The sequence below is a fragment of the Microcaecilia unicolor genome, chromosome 6, assembly GCF_901765095.1.
Source record: "Microcaecilia unicolor chromosome 6, aMicUni1.1, whole genome shotgun sequence".
Taxonomy (NCBI): Eukaryota; Metazoa; Chordata; class Amphibia; order Gymnophiona; family Siphonopidae; genus Microcaecilia; species Microcaecilia unicolor.
The window spans coordinates 211909862-211924980 of NC_044036.1; the positions used below are offsets into that span (position 1 = coordinate 211909862).

The window sequence follows — 15119 nt, forward strand, 5'->3', positions numbered from 1 at the left end:
TGGTCGAAAAGATCTGGCCAGATCACGGCCACGCAACGGACGATTGCGGCGATGGCATCAGGAGCCAACGGCTCCTGCGTCTGCTATACGGCGGCCATCTTAGAAGTGGGAAAGGCAATTGTTGGAAGGTGTAAAAGCCTGAAAGTGTCATAAGGAAGGAAGGTGCAATTTTTAATCCACAATAGGACACTACCTTCTATCCCATGACTCTCCAATTTACTCTGGATTTTTCATGAGGTACTTTGCCAAATGCCATTTGAAAATCCAGATACACAATATCAACACATTCACCTTTATCTACATTTGTTCACGCCTTCAAAGCAACGAAGTAGATTGGTGAGGCAAGATTTCCATTCACTAAATCCATGTTGGCTTTCTCTCATTAATCCATGCTTTTGAATATGCTCTGTAATTTTGTTCTTATAATCGTCTCTTATCACTTTGCCCAGCACCAACATCAGGCTCATCAGTCTATAATTTCCCAGATTACCTGACATTGGCCACCCTCCAATCTTCCTGTATGTTGCGTTCTCGAGGGCCTTGGCATTCTGTCAGGTCCTCGAGGCAGGACTGGATTTCGTGAGCCCTTGGGCCACCGCCGAGGAGCGGCAGCGGCAGGCAAGACCACCTCGGGACTGGAAACACAGAAGAGCAGTACTGGAACTCTGGACTGGAGTAGTACAAGGCAGTCAACTAGAACAGATGAGACAGGAACAGCTTCACCTGCACTTAGCCACCGTTCCTCCGGAGTTGAGCTCCAAAGTGCAGGCGGCCGGCAGGACTTGCAGAATAAGGCAGGAACTGACGATCCAGAGGACCCACCCTGGGTCTGGGATACATGAGGGCGACAGGGCACGGAACTAGACTCAGACAGGGTGCTGCTGCACAGCCACTAGCAAGACCCAGAAGACAGACCAAGGAACACAAGGCGTACAGAAGCTAGCAGGAGCAAGGACTAGGGTAGCAACACACTAGGCAGAACGGGGATCCGGGAATACCCACAGGGTAAACCCTCTAGCTAGGTGGAGACAGGATACAAGAATAACCACCCAGGAAATACACACTAGCTAGACAGATACAGGATTCAGGATATACAAGCAGGGTAGGCACACAGGCTAGGCAAGGCAGGGTTCAGGGTAAAAGAGAGCAAACCAGGAATAACAGGCCAAGGGTCTTGGGCAGACTGGAGAACAGGCAGAGTAAGCCAGGAACAGAGGCTTCACCCCAAACACAGAGTAAGCCAGGAGCAGAGGCTTCCCTCCAAACACAGAGTAAGCCAGGAACAGAGGCTTCACCCCAAACACAGGATAAGCCAGGAAGGACCCACAGTCCACAGACACGCAGAGGCAGGGAAGAACCCCCCACAGGAAGACAACAGACACAGAGCGAAGCTGGGCTGGAACCCAGAGAAAGGCTAAGCAGTAGTGCAGAAGACACTTACTGACCTGACCTGGCCTAAGAGCATAACACCAATGCAAAGGCCCAGAATGCCAGCACAGCACTTCCTTATGAAGGCTCTCACTGATGAGGTCACCAGCAGCAGGAAGTACCTTGACCCCAAAGAGAGGCTTGGCACACATAGGAGTGAGCCCACAGGAAAGACAAGCAGGAGCCATCTTGGAAGCTGGCACAGAGCCGGTGGCAGCCATCTTAGATGCTGGCTCCCTAGAGAGACATAGCCCACACAGGTGAGGTCTAGTGAAGCAATCAGGTTCATGCTGGAAGCAGCCAGCACACCAGGACAAAGGCAAGACTAACACAAACACAGACAGAATCCAGCAGAGCTGCTGACCCCCAGAAAGAAGGTAAGGCTGAGGGTGGTCACGGCCACAGACGTGACACTGTACCATGCTTGATTTTAATGATAATTAAACTATATATTGCTTACAATAGTTCTGCAAGTTCATTTTTCAATTCTAATCAGTACTCTGGGATGAATAGCATCCAGTCCAGGCAATTTGCTACTCTTCAGTTTGTAAAATTGCCCCATTACTTTTTCCAGGTTTACAGAGATTTCACTCAGTTTCTCTGACTCATCAGCTATGAATATCATTTCTAGCACTGGTATCTCTCCCAAATCTTCCTCGGTGAAGACTGAAGCAAAGAATTCATTGAATCTCTCCGCTATGGCTTTGTCTTCCCTCATCGCCCCTTTCACCCCTCGGTCATCTAGAGGTCCAACAGATTCTTTTGCCAGCTTCTTGCTTCTAATATACCTGAAAAGTTTTTACTATGTGGTTTTGTCTCCAATGCAATTATTTTTTCAAAATTTCTCTTTGCTTTCCTTATCAGTGCTTTGCTTCTTATGCTGTTTCTTATTATTTTTAGTCACATCCTTCTTCCATTTTCTGAAGGATTTTCTTTTAGTTCTAATAGCTTCCTTCACCTCACTTTTTAACCATGCTGGCCGTCGTTTGGCCTTCATTCTTCCTTTTTTTTAATACATGCGATAAACTGGCCTGAGCTTCCAGGATGGTATTTTTGAACAGCATCCACGCCTGATATAAATTTTTGACCATCACAGCTGCTCCTCTAAGCTTTTTTTTTTCACTATTCTTCTCAATTTATCATAGTCTCCTTTTTGAAAATTAAATGCTAATGTATTGGATTTCCTGTGTGTACTTACTCCAAAGCCAATATCAAATATGATCATATTAATGACCACTGTTATGAAGCGGCTCCCAGCACCACTACCTCCTGCACCAGATCATGCGCTCCACTAAGGACTCGGTCTAGAATTTTTCATCCTCTTGTTGGCTCCTGTACCAGCTGCTCCATAAAGCAGTCTTCCGTCAAGAAATTTTACCTTCCTAGCATGCCCTGTTACATTTACCCAGTGAACATTGGGGTAATTGAGAACACCCATTATTATTGTGTTCCCCAGCTTTATCTCTCCACACCAGACATCACTGCGGAAACCCAGGCCAAAGTATCGGCCTGCTTATCCGACATTGCTGCCTGGATGTCCAACTGCCACCTGAAACTGAACATGGCCAAGACCGAGCTTATTGTCTTCCCACCCAAACCCACTTCTCCTCTCCCTCCCTCCACTCTCTATCTCCGTTGATAACACCCTCATCGTCCCGCAACCTCAGAGTCATCTTAGACTCCTCCCTCTCCTTCTCTGCGCATATCCAGCAGACAGCAAAGACCTGCCGCTTCTTCCTATATAACATTAGCAAAATTCGCCCTTTCCTCTCTGAGCACACCACCCGAACTCTCATCCACTCTCTCATTACCTCTCGCCTTGACTACTGCAACCTTCTCCTCACTGGCCTCCCACTTAGCCATCTATCCTCCCTTCAGTCCGTTCAGAACTCTGCTGCACGTCTTATCTTCCGCCTGGACCGATATAGTCATATCACCCCTCTCCTCAAATCACTTCACTGGCTTCCGATCAGGTACCGCATACAGTTCAAGCTTCTCCTACTAACCTACAAATGCACTCGATCTGCAGCCACTCCTTACCTCTCTACCCTCATCTCCCCTTATGTTCCTACCCGTAACCTCCGCTCTCAAGGCAAATCCCTCCTTTCAGTATCCCGTCTCCACCACCGCCAACTCCAGGCTCCGCCCTTTGTCTCGCCTCGCCCCATGCTTGGAATAAACTCCCTGAGCCCATACGCCAGACCCCCTCCCTGCCCATCTTCAAATCCTTACTCAAAGCCCAACTCTTCAATGTCACCTTCGGCACCTAACCACTATACCTCTATTCAGGAAATCTAGACTGCTCCAACTTGACATTTCGTCCTTTAGATTGTAAGCTCCTTTGAGCAGGGACTGTCCTTCTTTGTTAAACTGTACAGCGCTGCGTAACCCTAGTAGCGCTCTAGAAATGTTAAGTAGTAGTAGTAGTCTGCCGAATCCGCCCTGACGAGCCAGTCGTCGAGATAGAACTCTGATACCCTCTCACCTGAGAAAGGCAGCTATCACCAACATCACCTTGGAAACGGTACGGAGAGCTGTGGCTAAGCCGAAAGGCAAGGATCGAAACTGGAAATGTTGGCCCAACACCACAAACCGGAGAAACCGCTGATGCGGAGGCCAAATAGGAATGTGCAAGTACGCTTCCTTGAGGTCCAGAGACGTAAGAAACTCTCCTGGCTGTACCGCCGCAGTGACAGAGCAAAGGGTTTCCATGCGAAAGTGTCGCACACTTAGGGCCTCGTTGATTCTTCGTAAGTCAAGGATCGGTCTGAAAGACCCGCCTTTTCGAGGGACTACAAAGTAAATAGAGTAGCGACCGCAGCCACGTTCGGGGGGAGGCACCGGAACCACCGCTCCAAGTTGCAGCAAGGCTTGCAAGGTGTCCTCTACTGCCGCCCGTTTGACGGCAGTGCCGCATCGGGACTCCATAAAAGCATCTCTCTCCGGGGCATCGAATTCCAATCGGTAGCCTTCTCTGCTCGGGTCTAGGACCCACTGATCCGAAGAAATCTTGGTCCACTCCTCGAGGAAAAGACGACCCCCTACTGCAGGAATCGACGAGTGGACCAACGTCCCGTCATTGTGAAGAATGCCCATGAACTCCTGGCCGGTGGCCGGCCGCTGCGTAACGTTTGTCCTAGTGAAAGGGGTTCCTCTGCTGAAAACGGGCACGTTGAGGAACCCCAGCAGAGTGCCCCGGGCGATACCTGCGAACTTCGTGGAAACGTGACCTAGAAGAGGAGGGAAAAACAGGACTTCTGGAAGACGGCCTCAGCCTATCCTCTGGTACCCATTGGGACTTAGAGTCCCCCTAGGTCTTTAACAATCTTCTCCAATTCCTCTCCAAATAAACAGAAGGCCCCGAAAGGGTAACCTCACCAGCTTTTGCTTAGAGGCCGCCCAATGCCGCAGCCAAAGACAATGGCGGCCAGAAACCGCCACAGATATCTGCTTAGCTGAAGCTCTGACCAGATCAAAAAGGGCATCAGCCAAAAAGGAGAGGGCAGACTCCATATGCGGGCCAACCTCAGAGAGGGCACCTGAACCATCCTAGGGCTGATCAACCACCTGCTGTAACCAGGACAGACAGGCCCGAGCTGCACAGGAATTGCAAATAGCCACCCTTAAGGAAAGGTCCGAGATTTCAAAGGACCGCTTCAGCGTGGATTCTAGCCGCCGGTCCTGCATATCCTTCAAAGCGACCCCTCCCTCCACCGGGAGAGTGGTCTTTTTAGTCACAGCCATGACCAACGCATCCACTTTAGGCATCCCAAAAAGGGCCAAGTGATCCTCACTCAGAGGATAAAGCTGACCCATAGCCCTGGCTACCTTCAAAGGCCCATCAGGGTCAGACCATTGAGCTGAAATAAGCTCTTGGATGGAGTCATGCACAGAAAAAGCCTGAGAAGGCTTCTTAGTACTAGCCACCCTAGGATTATCAGAGGAGGCATCGCCCTCGGCAGGATCTTCAATAGAAAGGGCCTGCAAGGCGTCAGAAATGAGAGCTGGCAGCTCATCGCGGTGAAAAATCCGTACCGCTTTAGGATCATCCAAGTCCTGTGGCAAACAGGTACCCTCATCTGGATCATCCATCCATGAGGGCCTGCCAGACCCCTCAGACTCCCCACATCCTGACCACTGGGGGGAAAAGGGAGATGTGCCAACCTCAGACGGGGAATTTACCCATCTACGTTTAGCGTCAGTCCAACGCTCGGGGGAAGAAGTAAGCTCCGCAGCCAACACAGGGCTATCAAAACCTGGAGGTAATCCAGTCTGCATCGTAGTGTCAGACGCCTCCGGCAGAGCTCTTTTTAACATAAAGGCCTTATGCATCAACAGCACAAACTCAGGGGAGAAAAACTCACCCTGGCCCTCCGCCCCCAAATTAGGAGAAGCGGGGGAAGGAGCTCCTCTAGCAGCCTCGGAATGAGGCATCCCCCCGCACTCAGACTCCTCCGCAACAGGGAAGTTGGAGGCAGGCAGCAAACGAGGGACGGATGGAGTAAGGCTGGGACAGGGAACAAAATGAAGTATGCCTTCAAAGTGGGCACCACCAGCCACAACACCCCCGCTCTACTGGCAAAGCACAGGAGCCACCCCAGACAGAGATCCAGGAGCTGATCAAGCGACGTCCACACCTGCTGGGAGATAGAGATATACTGAAGGCAGGAGGAGCTAGATGTCCAGGGTCACTGTGTCTTTTCAGTGTTCTCTATCTCCACCTGCTGGTAGGCGGATACAACCCATCAGTTAATGGATTCATTTGCTGCTGCTAAGGAAACTGAGGTTTACTTGGCTGCACAGGTCCACATATAGCAAACCTTGGAGGTTCTCTCTATCTCCACCTTGCTGGTAGAGGGACACAACCCATAAGTCTCTGGATTGATCTGTGGGACAATATGGAAAAGAATTTGAAAAGAAGTACCTTGAAAAAGACGCTCAGTATTTGACAAGGATGAAACGCTGGTATTCCGCAATTACTGCTGAACAGGATACACTGTATGAGCCGCGGCTAAGAACAAAGGGTTATTTAAAGTGAAAAGCACGCCAAACAGAAGGATGGTGACATGTATGAATATTAAAAGTTAGAGTGACGTATAAAGGATGACATGGAGGCGTGAGGTTACGGTAGTGAAAAGAAATATAATATGCAATAGCAACCCAATGGTGGATGTGACAAAAATGGTAAAAAAAAAGTAAAAAATGTTTGAATGTAAAAAAGAGACACGGATAGGGAATGTGCATGTATAGTGTTGAATGGAATGTAACCATTGTTTAAATACTACTACTACTTAACATTTCTAAAGCGCTACTAGGGTTACGCAGCGCTGTACAATTTAACATGGAAGGACAGTCCCTGCTCAAGGAGCTTACAATCTAAAAGATAGGTGTACAATCTAAAGAGAAGTGTGGAGTCCATCTGATAGGGAATATTATATTTCACGAAAGGTTAGGTGCCGAACGCAGCATTGAAGAGGTGAGTTTTAAGCAGAGATTTGAAAATGGGTAGGGAGGGAGCTTGGCATAGGGGTTGAGGAAGATTGTTTCAGGCAAAGGGTGAGGCAAGGCAGAATGAGCGGAGCCTGGAGTTGGCAGTGGTGGAGAAGGGAACTGAAAGGAGGGATTTGTCCTGTGAGCGGAGGTTACGGGCGGGGACATAGGGGGAGATGAGGGTAGAAAGGTAGTGAGGAGCCGCAGACCAGATGCATTTGTAGGTAAGGAGGAGAAGTTTGAATTGTATGCGGTATCTGATCGGAAGCCAGTGAAGTGACTTGAGGAGAGGGGTGGTGTGAGTATATCGGTTCTGGCGGAATATAAGACGTGCGGCAGCGTTCTGAACGGATTGAAGGGGGGATAGATGGCTAAGTGGGAGACCGGTGAGGAGTAGGTTGCAGTAGTCAAGGCGAGAGGTAATGAGAGTGTGGATGAGAGTTCGTGTGGTGTGCTCAGAGAGGAAAGGGCGAATTTTGCTGATGTTGAAGAGGAAGAAGCGACAGGTCTTGGCAGTCTGTTGGATATGTGCAGAGAAGGAGAGGGAGGAGTCGAAGATGACTCCGAGGTTGCGGGCAGATGGGACGGGGAGGATGAGGGTGTTATCAACTGAGATGGAGAGTGGAGGAAGAGGAGAGGTGGGTTAAGGTGGAAAGACGAGGAGCTCGGTTTTGGACATGTTCAGCTTCAGGTGGCGGTTGGACATCCAGGCACAAATGTCGGATAAGCAGGCCGATACCTTGGCCTGGGTCTCTGCGGTGATGTCTGGTGTGGAGAGATATAGCTGGGTGTCGTCAGCATAAAGATGATACTGAAAACCATGAGATGAGATCAGTGAGCCTAGGGAGGAGGTGTAGATTGAGAAGAGAAGGGGTCCAAGGACAGATCCCTCGGGAACTCCAACAGATAGTGGGATGGGGGTGGAGGAAGATCCATGAGAGTGTACTCTGAAGGTGAGGTGGGAGAGATAAGAGGAGAACCAGGAAAGGACAGAGCCTTGGAACCCAAAAGAGGACAATGTGGTAAGAAGTAAATCATGATTGACAGTGTCAAACGCAGCGGATAGATCAAGCAGGATGTGGATGGAATAGTGGCCTCTGGATTTGGCGAGGTGCAGGTCGTTGCAGACTTTAGCGAGTGCTGTTTCTGTCGAGTGTAGAGGGCGAAAGCCGGATTGAAGTAGACCTAGGATGGCATGAGAGGAGAGAAAATCAATAAAACATATAGGTGACTATGCAAGATGCAGAAGAACTTCTTACATTCAACGGAATGTAACAACTGTGAAAAGGAAACCATAAATGATTATGCAAAATGCAAAGGGACAAGTTAGCACAGCCAGACTGGAATGAGTGGTATTTAGATTGTACAGCAATAATGTGAAAAACATATACTACTTGCAAAAGTTACCAGTAATGAGAAGTACAGGTCTTATCTATAAATCAAAGATCACTAATAGAACTTGATAATCTATACACTTACAATGTAATACAAAATAATAATGTAAATCGATTGTAAAAAAAAAAAAAAAGGTTTAGAAATCATGACGACAATGTAAATCTATTGATGATCATTGCCAATTAGGAATCAGATAAAATCTCTGAAATACCATACCACCACTTTGTAATTGTCCATACCAGAATTGGTGAACGACGATACGGTACCATGTAAGCCACATTGAGCCTGCAAATAGGTGGGAAAATGTGGGATACAAATTTAACAAATAAATAAATAAATAAATAAATAAAAAGTTAATGCTGAAAATTGAGATAATGAAACAAAAAGACCTTAAAAATCATAATGTAGTTATATACAAAGTATACACAGATTATATATCCATCATAATGGAAACCTATCAATATAAACACAATGCTGTATGGCTGCAAGTAAAAAAAAAAATTCATATAACACTTCGAATAAATGTGTATGACTTTTCTCATGTGTATTACTACTACTACTTAGCATTTCTATAGCGCTACAAGGTGTATGCAGCGCTGCACAAACATAGAAGAAAGACAGTCCCTGCTCAAAGAGCTTACAATCTAATAGACAAAAAATAAAGTAAGCAAATTAAATCAATTAATGTGTACAGGAAGGAGAGGAGGGTAGGTGGAGGCGAGTGGTTACGAGTCAAAAGCAATGTTAAAGAGGTGGGCAATCAGTCTAGATTTAAAGGTGGCCAAGGATGGGGCAAGACGTAGGGACTCAGGAAGTTTATTCCAGGCGTAGGGTGCAGCGAGACAGAAGGCGTGAAGTCTGGAGTTGGCAGTAGTGGAGAAGGGAACTGATAAGAAGGATTTATCCATGGAGCGGAGTGCACGGGAAGGGGTGTAGGGAAGGACGAGTGTGGAGAGATACTGGGGAGCAGCAGAGTGAGTATATTTATAGGTTAGTAGAAGAAGTTTGAACAGGATAAGAAAACGGATAGGGAGCCAGTGAAGCGACTTGAGGGGTAGTATGAGTAAAGCGACCCTGGCTGAAGACGAGACGGGCAGCAGAGTTTTGAACCGACTGGAGAGGGGAGAGGTGACTAAGTGGGAGGCCAGCAAGAAGCAGATTGCAGTAGTCTAAACGAGAGGTGACAAGGGTGTGGATGAGGGTTTTGGTAGAGTGCTCGGAAAGAAAGGGGCGGATTTTATGGATGTTGTAAAGAAGGAAACAACAGGTCTTGGCGATCTGCTGGATATGAGCAGAGAAGGAGAGAGAAGAGTCAAAGATGACCCCAAGGTTTCGAGCTGAGGAGACAGGGAGAATGAGAGAGCCATCAACAGAAATAGGAAACAGGGGGAATGGGGAGGTGGGTTTGGGGGGAAAAATGAGAAGCTCGGTTTTGGTCATGTTTAATTTCAGGTGGCATTGAGACATCCAGACAGCAATGTTAGACAAGCACGCTGAAACTTTGGTTTGGATGCAAGGTGAGATATCAGGGGTAGAAAGGTAGATTTGGGAGTCATCAGCATAGAGATGGTAGGAAAAGCCATGGGATGAGATTAATGAACCAAGGGAAGAAGTGTAGATAGAAAAGAGAAGGGGACCAAGAACAGAACCCTGAGGTACGCCGACAGGCAGAGGGATAGAAGTAGAAGAGGATCCACCAGAGTGAACACTGAAGGTGCGGAGGGAGAGGTAGGAAGAGAACCAGGAAAGGACAGAGCCCTGGAATCCAAGTGAGGACAGGGTATCGAGGAGTATGCTGTGCTCGACAGTGTCAAAAGCAGTGGAAAGATCAAGAAGAATGAGGATGGAATAGAGACCTCTGGATTTAGCCAGTAATAGGTTATTGGAGACTTTAGTAAGCGCAGTTTCGGTTGAGTGGAGAGGGCGAAAACCAGATTGTAGTGGGTCAAGAATAGCATGTGAGGACAGAAAATCAAGGCAGCGGCGGTGAACAGCACGGTCGAGTAATTTGGAGAGAAAGGGAAGGAGGGAGATGGGTCGGTAATTAGAGGGACAAGTAGGGTCGAGTGAAGGCTTCTTAAGGAGAGGTGTGACCACAGCATGTTTAAAGGCAGTAGGGACAATCGCAATGGAAAGTGAGAGGTTGAGAATGTGACAGAAAAGGAATAAGAGCAGGAGAGATGGCATTAAGAAGGTGGGTGGGAATGGGATCAGAGAAACAGGTGGTATATTTTGAGGAAGAAAGGAGAAGTGTAGTTTCCTCAATAGTAACTTCAGGAAAGGAGGAAAGGGAATGAAGGGGAGGAGAGAGAGGGGAACGGACTAGTGGAGGGAGAGGTGGCGAGGTAGAGAATGCAAGGTTTATCTTTTGAACCTTGTCGTGAAAGAATTCAGCAAGGGTCTGAGGAGATAATGAAGGGGGAGTTGGGGAAAGGGGGCACCTTGAAGAGAGAGTTCAATGTGGTGAAGAGAAGTCGAGGGTTAGCGCCAAGAGAGTTGATCAGTTGGATATAATAATCCTGTTTGGCGCGTAAAAGAGCAGATTGGAAGGAGGTCAGCATGAACTTAAAGTGTAAGAAATCAGCAAGGGCCCAAGATTTCCACCAGAGGCGTTCGGCGGAGCGGGTACAGCCAAAGCTGGGGTTTTGTACGCCTTATAGGGCGGGTCATCAAAGGTGCAAGAGTGTCTAAGGCAGAGGATAGAGTATTGTTGTAAGAAGAAACAGCCTCGTTGACAGACGTGGATGGTGCCACAGTAGAGAGGAGGTTTGAAACATGGGAGGATAGAGATGAAGGGTCAATATCGTGAAGATTCCTAGATAAATTAGATAAGACGGGACTGGGAGAGAGGAGATTTAAGTGTGAAAGTTATAAGATGGTGATCAGAGAGGAGAGGATCAGAGGCAAGGAAACTAGAGGGTGAACAGTTGGAGGAGAAGATGAGATCAAGACAGTGACCATTTTGATGAGTGGGGGAGGTGGAGCATAGTTGGAAATTAAAGGAGGATGTTAAAGCGAGTAACTTGGAAATATAAGAGTTGGAAGGATCATTAGCAGGAATATTAAAGTCACCAAGGATGAGAGAGGGGGAGGAAGGATCATGGAAGAAGGCAAGCCAGGCATCAAAGTCACTGAGAAAGGATGAAAGGGACTTATCAGGGGGACAATAAATGACCGCTATTCAAAAAGGCAGAGGAGAGAAAAGGCGGATAGAGTGGACTTCAAAGGAGGAAAAACAGTGAGATTGAGGTGGAAGAAGAAGTTGAAATCTGGAGGAGGGAGAGAGAAGTAGTCCAACACCACCCCCGCGACCAGCAGGGCGAGGAGTATGTGAAAAAAAGATAACCGCCATGGCAGAGGGCTGCGACTGAAGCAGAGTCATCAGGGCAGAGCCAGGTTTCTGTTATGGCGAGCAGATGGGAGGTGACGCGAGATAAAGAGGTCATGGATATAGGGGAGTTTGTTACAGATAGAGCGGGCATTCCATAGGGCGCAAGAGAAGGGCAGAGAAGAGGAGGGGAGTAGAGGAATAGAGATGAGGTTGGAGAGGTCACGGTGAGATCTGTAGAGTTGGGATAATAGTTGGTGAGGAGGGCCAGGATTGGGATTGATGTCACCGGCTGAGAGTAAGAGAAGGAGTAAAAGAGAGCGGAGGAGAGTAGGAGAGGTGTTGCCACGATGGCGTCGAAGGCGAGAGGTATTTAGGTGGAATGGGGAAGGCAAAATGGAGGGAAGAAAGAGGCGGAGATTAAAAGCCAAGAGGGAGGAAGAGGGTAGGAGAGAAGGTGAGGTGATGAAGTCAATGGATGGGCAGTGAGTTCCTGTAGCGGAGAGAGGTAGGGGGTGAGGGAAAAGATTAGGAAGGGACAGAGCTAGGAAGAGAATGTGAATAGGGGCCATGAATGATTGAGGTACTTTAGCAACTGGAAAAAGATTAGATATAAAGAGCGGAGGCCCTGAGTGGATCAGAGTGGACCTGGGTGTCACCCCGGAGAAGGCTGTAAGGATATGCAGATGAGCTGCAAGTCCTCCACAGCACCTGAAAGGCAGCCGGTGGTAGAGCTGGGCATCTCTCAGCTGAGGAAAGGCTTACCAGGGGTTAGGCCGAAGCCAGCATTCCTCCCCCTGAGGGTCGCCTGATCCTAGCCAAAAAGCACCATGTGTATGTTACCTGTACTGGAATGTGTATATGCACATTATATGAAAAATACAAATTATTTAAAAAAATTAATATTCAAAAGAATTTTAAATAATGAAACTGAAAAATCTTGAACGGACGGGAGGAAAATGAACCACAAAAGTAAAATATGAGTGGATTGTGTCTAGAGTAATGGTGAAAAGTCAATTTCTAAATTAAGGCCTAATGGTGAATGGGTTTTAAAGTAAAATATGAGTCTTTGTTCATCGAGTCAGGTCTCCTCCATTGTTTTTGTCACATCCACCATTAGATTGCTATCGCATATTATATTTCTTCTCACATCTGTAATCTCAAGCCTCCATGTCATCCTTTTTATATCTATACGTCACTCCCACTATACATATTCACACGTCACCATCCTTCCATCTGACGCGCTTTTCACATTAAATAACCCTTTGTTCTTAGCCGCGGCTCATATCGTGTATGTATCCTGTTCAGCAGTAATTGTGGAATACCAGCGTTTCATCCTTGTCAAATACTGAGCGTCTTTTTCAAAGTATTTCTTTACAAATTCTTTTAAAAATGCACCTCTCATTCTTTATTTACACCAGAGCACTTTTTTCTTATTATAACTTTCAATTACTCACGATGCTTTGCTAGACTACATTTTTCAGAAACAGTCACTTGCGATCCTCGCTCACTATGCACTCTCACAACGCTTATGTGCAGGACACTTTCCCCATTCCTCACGATGCACATGGTTTCTTGTTGTTTCAAAGCGCTTATAGCTCCTTCGTTGAAGACCAAAAAGGAAGTGCACAGAACTGATAACACCTCCCCAAAACGGTGACATGAAGGAACCTCTGGTGAGATTGTCGGATAATTGATCCGGAGAGGTAAAGAACTGCCCGCACTGGACAGCAGTAATCATCGACCGTAGAGTCTCCATGCAGAAAGATGGGGCCCACAAGGCCCCGATTCACTCCCTTTAAGTCCAGAATGGGCTGGAAGGAACTCTCCTTCTTGGGATCCATGGAGTAGTGACTTGAACGAGCACCATCACCTGAGGCACCAGAAATCGATATAAGGTGTCCCGAAAAGCTTAGACCTTCCACCATGCTTGGTAAGGAGGCTCCACATATGCGTCTGCCAAAGAATAAGCAAACTCTAAAGAGTAACCTTCCTGAATGACCTCGAGAACCACTGGACTGAGGTAATGTGGGTCCTACCTCTGGTAAACTCCCGTATCCTTGCTCCCACAGGGGCCAAAGGGAATGGAATCCTGACTGCCACTGTGGACCCCTCGAATGGGTTGTGCTCTCTGAAAGAAGTGACTGTGATGCTGCCCTCCATCCCTACCAAGCCGATATTGGTGAGCCTCTCTGAAATGGCCCCTCACCGAAGAGGCCCTAGTCCCCAAACAAAATCTATCCTCCGAAAGACAGGGAACCTTTGTATCCCCCCAAACTCTTGACCAGCCTGTCTATATCCTCGCCAAAAAATAGATCAAACCCCTAAAAGGAAACTTGCTGAGCTTAGACTTAGAGACTGCATCCAAAGACCAGCCACACAACCAGAGACCTCCTAGAAGCTACACTAAGAGTCACGGACTTGGTGGAGGCCCAGAGAAGATCATAAAGGGCATTGGCCACTTCCTGACCAGTCCGCCATATACCGATCAAGGACATGCTCAGCCCAACAAAAACAGGCTCGAACTACTAGACCACCACAAACGGCAGCCAGCACCCCAAGTGCAGCGACTTCAAATCCCTGCTTCAGGAGTGTCTCCATCCGACGGTCCAGCGGGCCCACTGAGACTGTATTCTTCTTAGTGACTTTGGAAACCACCACAGCCACTATGGGAGGATGTAAAGACTCCCGATCCTCCTCTGGAATAGGGTAGAGGCGCACCATAGAATACGCCAGACGAAAAGAGGCATCGGGCACTTTTCAATGGGACTGAATAACATCTCTAATATCTTGATGAATGGGAAAAACTTTTGACGATTTACAGGTGCTCTTCAAATAGGATCCACTGTCCGAGGTGCTTCTTTAGGAACATCCTCAAATTTTAATGTGGCAGAAACTCGGGAAATGAGCTCCTGGAGCACTACCCTCAGAAAAAGGCCGACCATGGATGAGTCCTCACCCGAAGGCAGGTCCCCTGCCCATCAGGAGCGGTCTGGCAAGGAGAACAGATCTGCCACATCCTCCATAGGCCAGTCAGCGTCTTCCTCTGAATGCGAGGACCCAACCTCCCCTAAATCATCCCACTCTACGTGATGTTTCTTGAGAGACTGTAAGCTCCTTTGAGCAGGGACTGTCCTTTTTTGTTAAACTGTACAGCGCTGCATAACCCTAGTAGCGCTCTAGAAATGTCAAGTAGTAGTATAGTAGTAGAAATCCCGAAAAAGACCCCTGAACAGGACCCCGTGGCCAACTCTCACCAGCACCACACTCCTGCAGCTGAAAGGCCTTATACATGGCCAAAACAAAGTCAGGGGGAAAATCAACCTTAGCCAGGCTGCACAGTGTCTCCACGGTGACTGGTTCCAATCATGGCAGGAGCTCCACAGGTGGCAAGGGATTCAAAATGGTGATAGTTCCTGCCTAAATGGGAACTGCCACTCCAGACAGCTTCTCTGAAGAATCCCCAACCTCTGCGGGC

At 47.8% G+C, this 15119-nt stretch overlaps 1 protein-coding gene across 4 annotated transcripts in view; it reads right to left on the bottom strand.

Moving 5' to 3' along the window:
• The window catches only part of POLE3 (DNA polymerase epsilon 3, accessory subunit), a 199194-nt gene that overhangs the window by 180662 nt on the left and 3413 nt on the right, over positions 1-15119 (bottom strand). The window contains exon 2 of one of the 4 annotated variants that reach the window (XM_030206001.1): positions 8553-8598. The exons of 2 other annotated variants lie outside the window; for them this stretch is intronic. The gene's annotated coding sequence lies outside the window, so the exon portion shown is untranslated. One more of the 4 variants, XM_030206003.1, reaches the window with a different exon arrangement.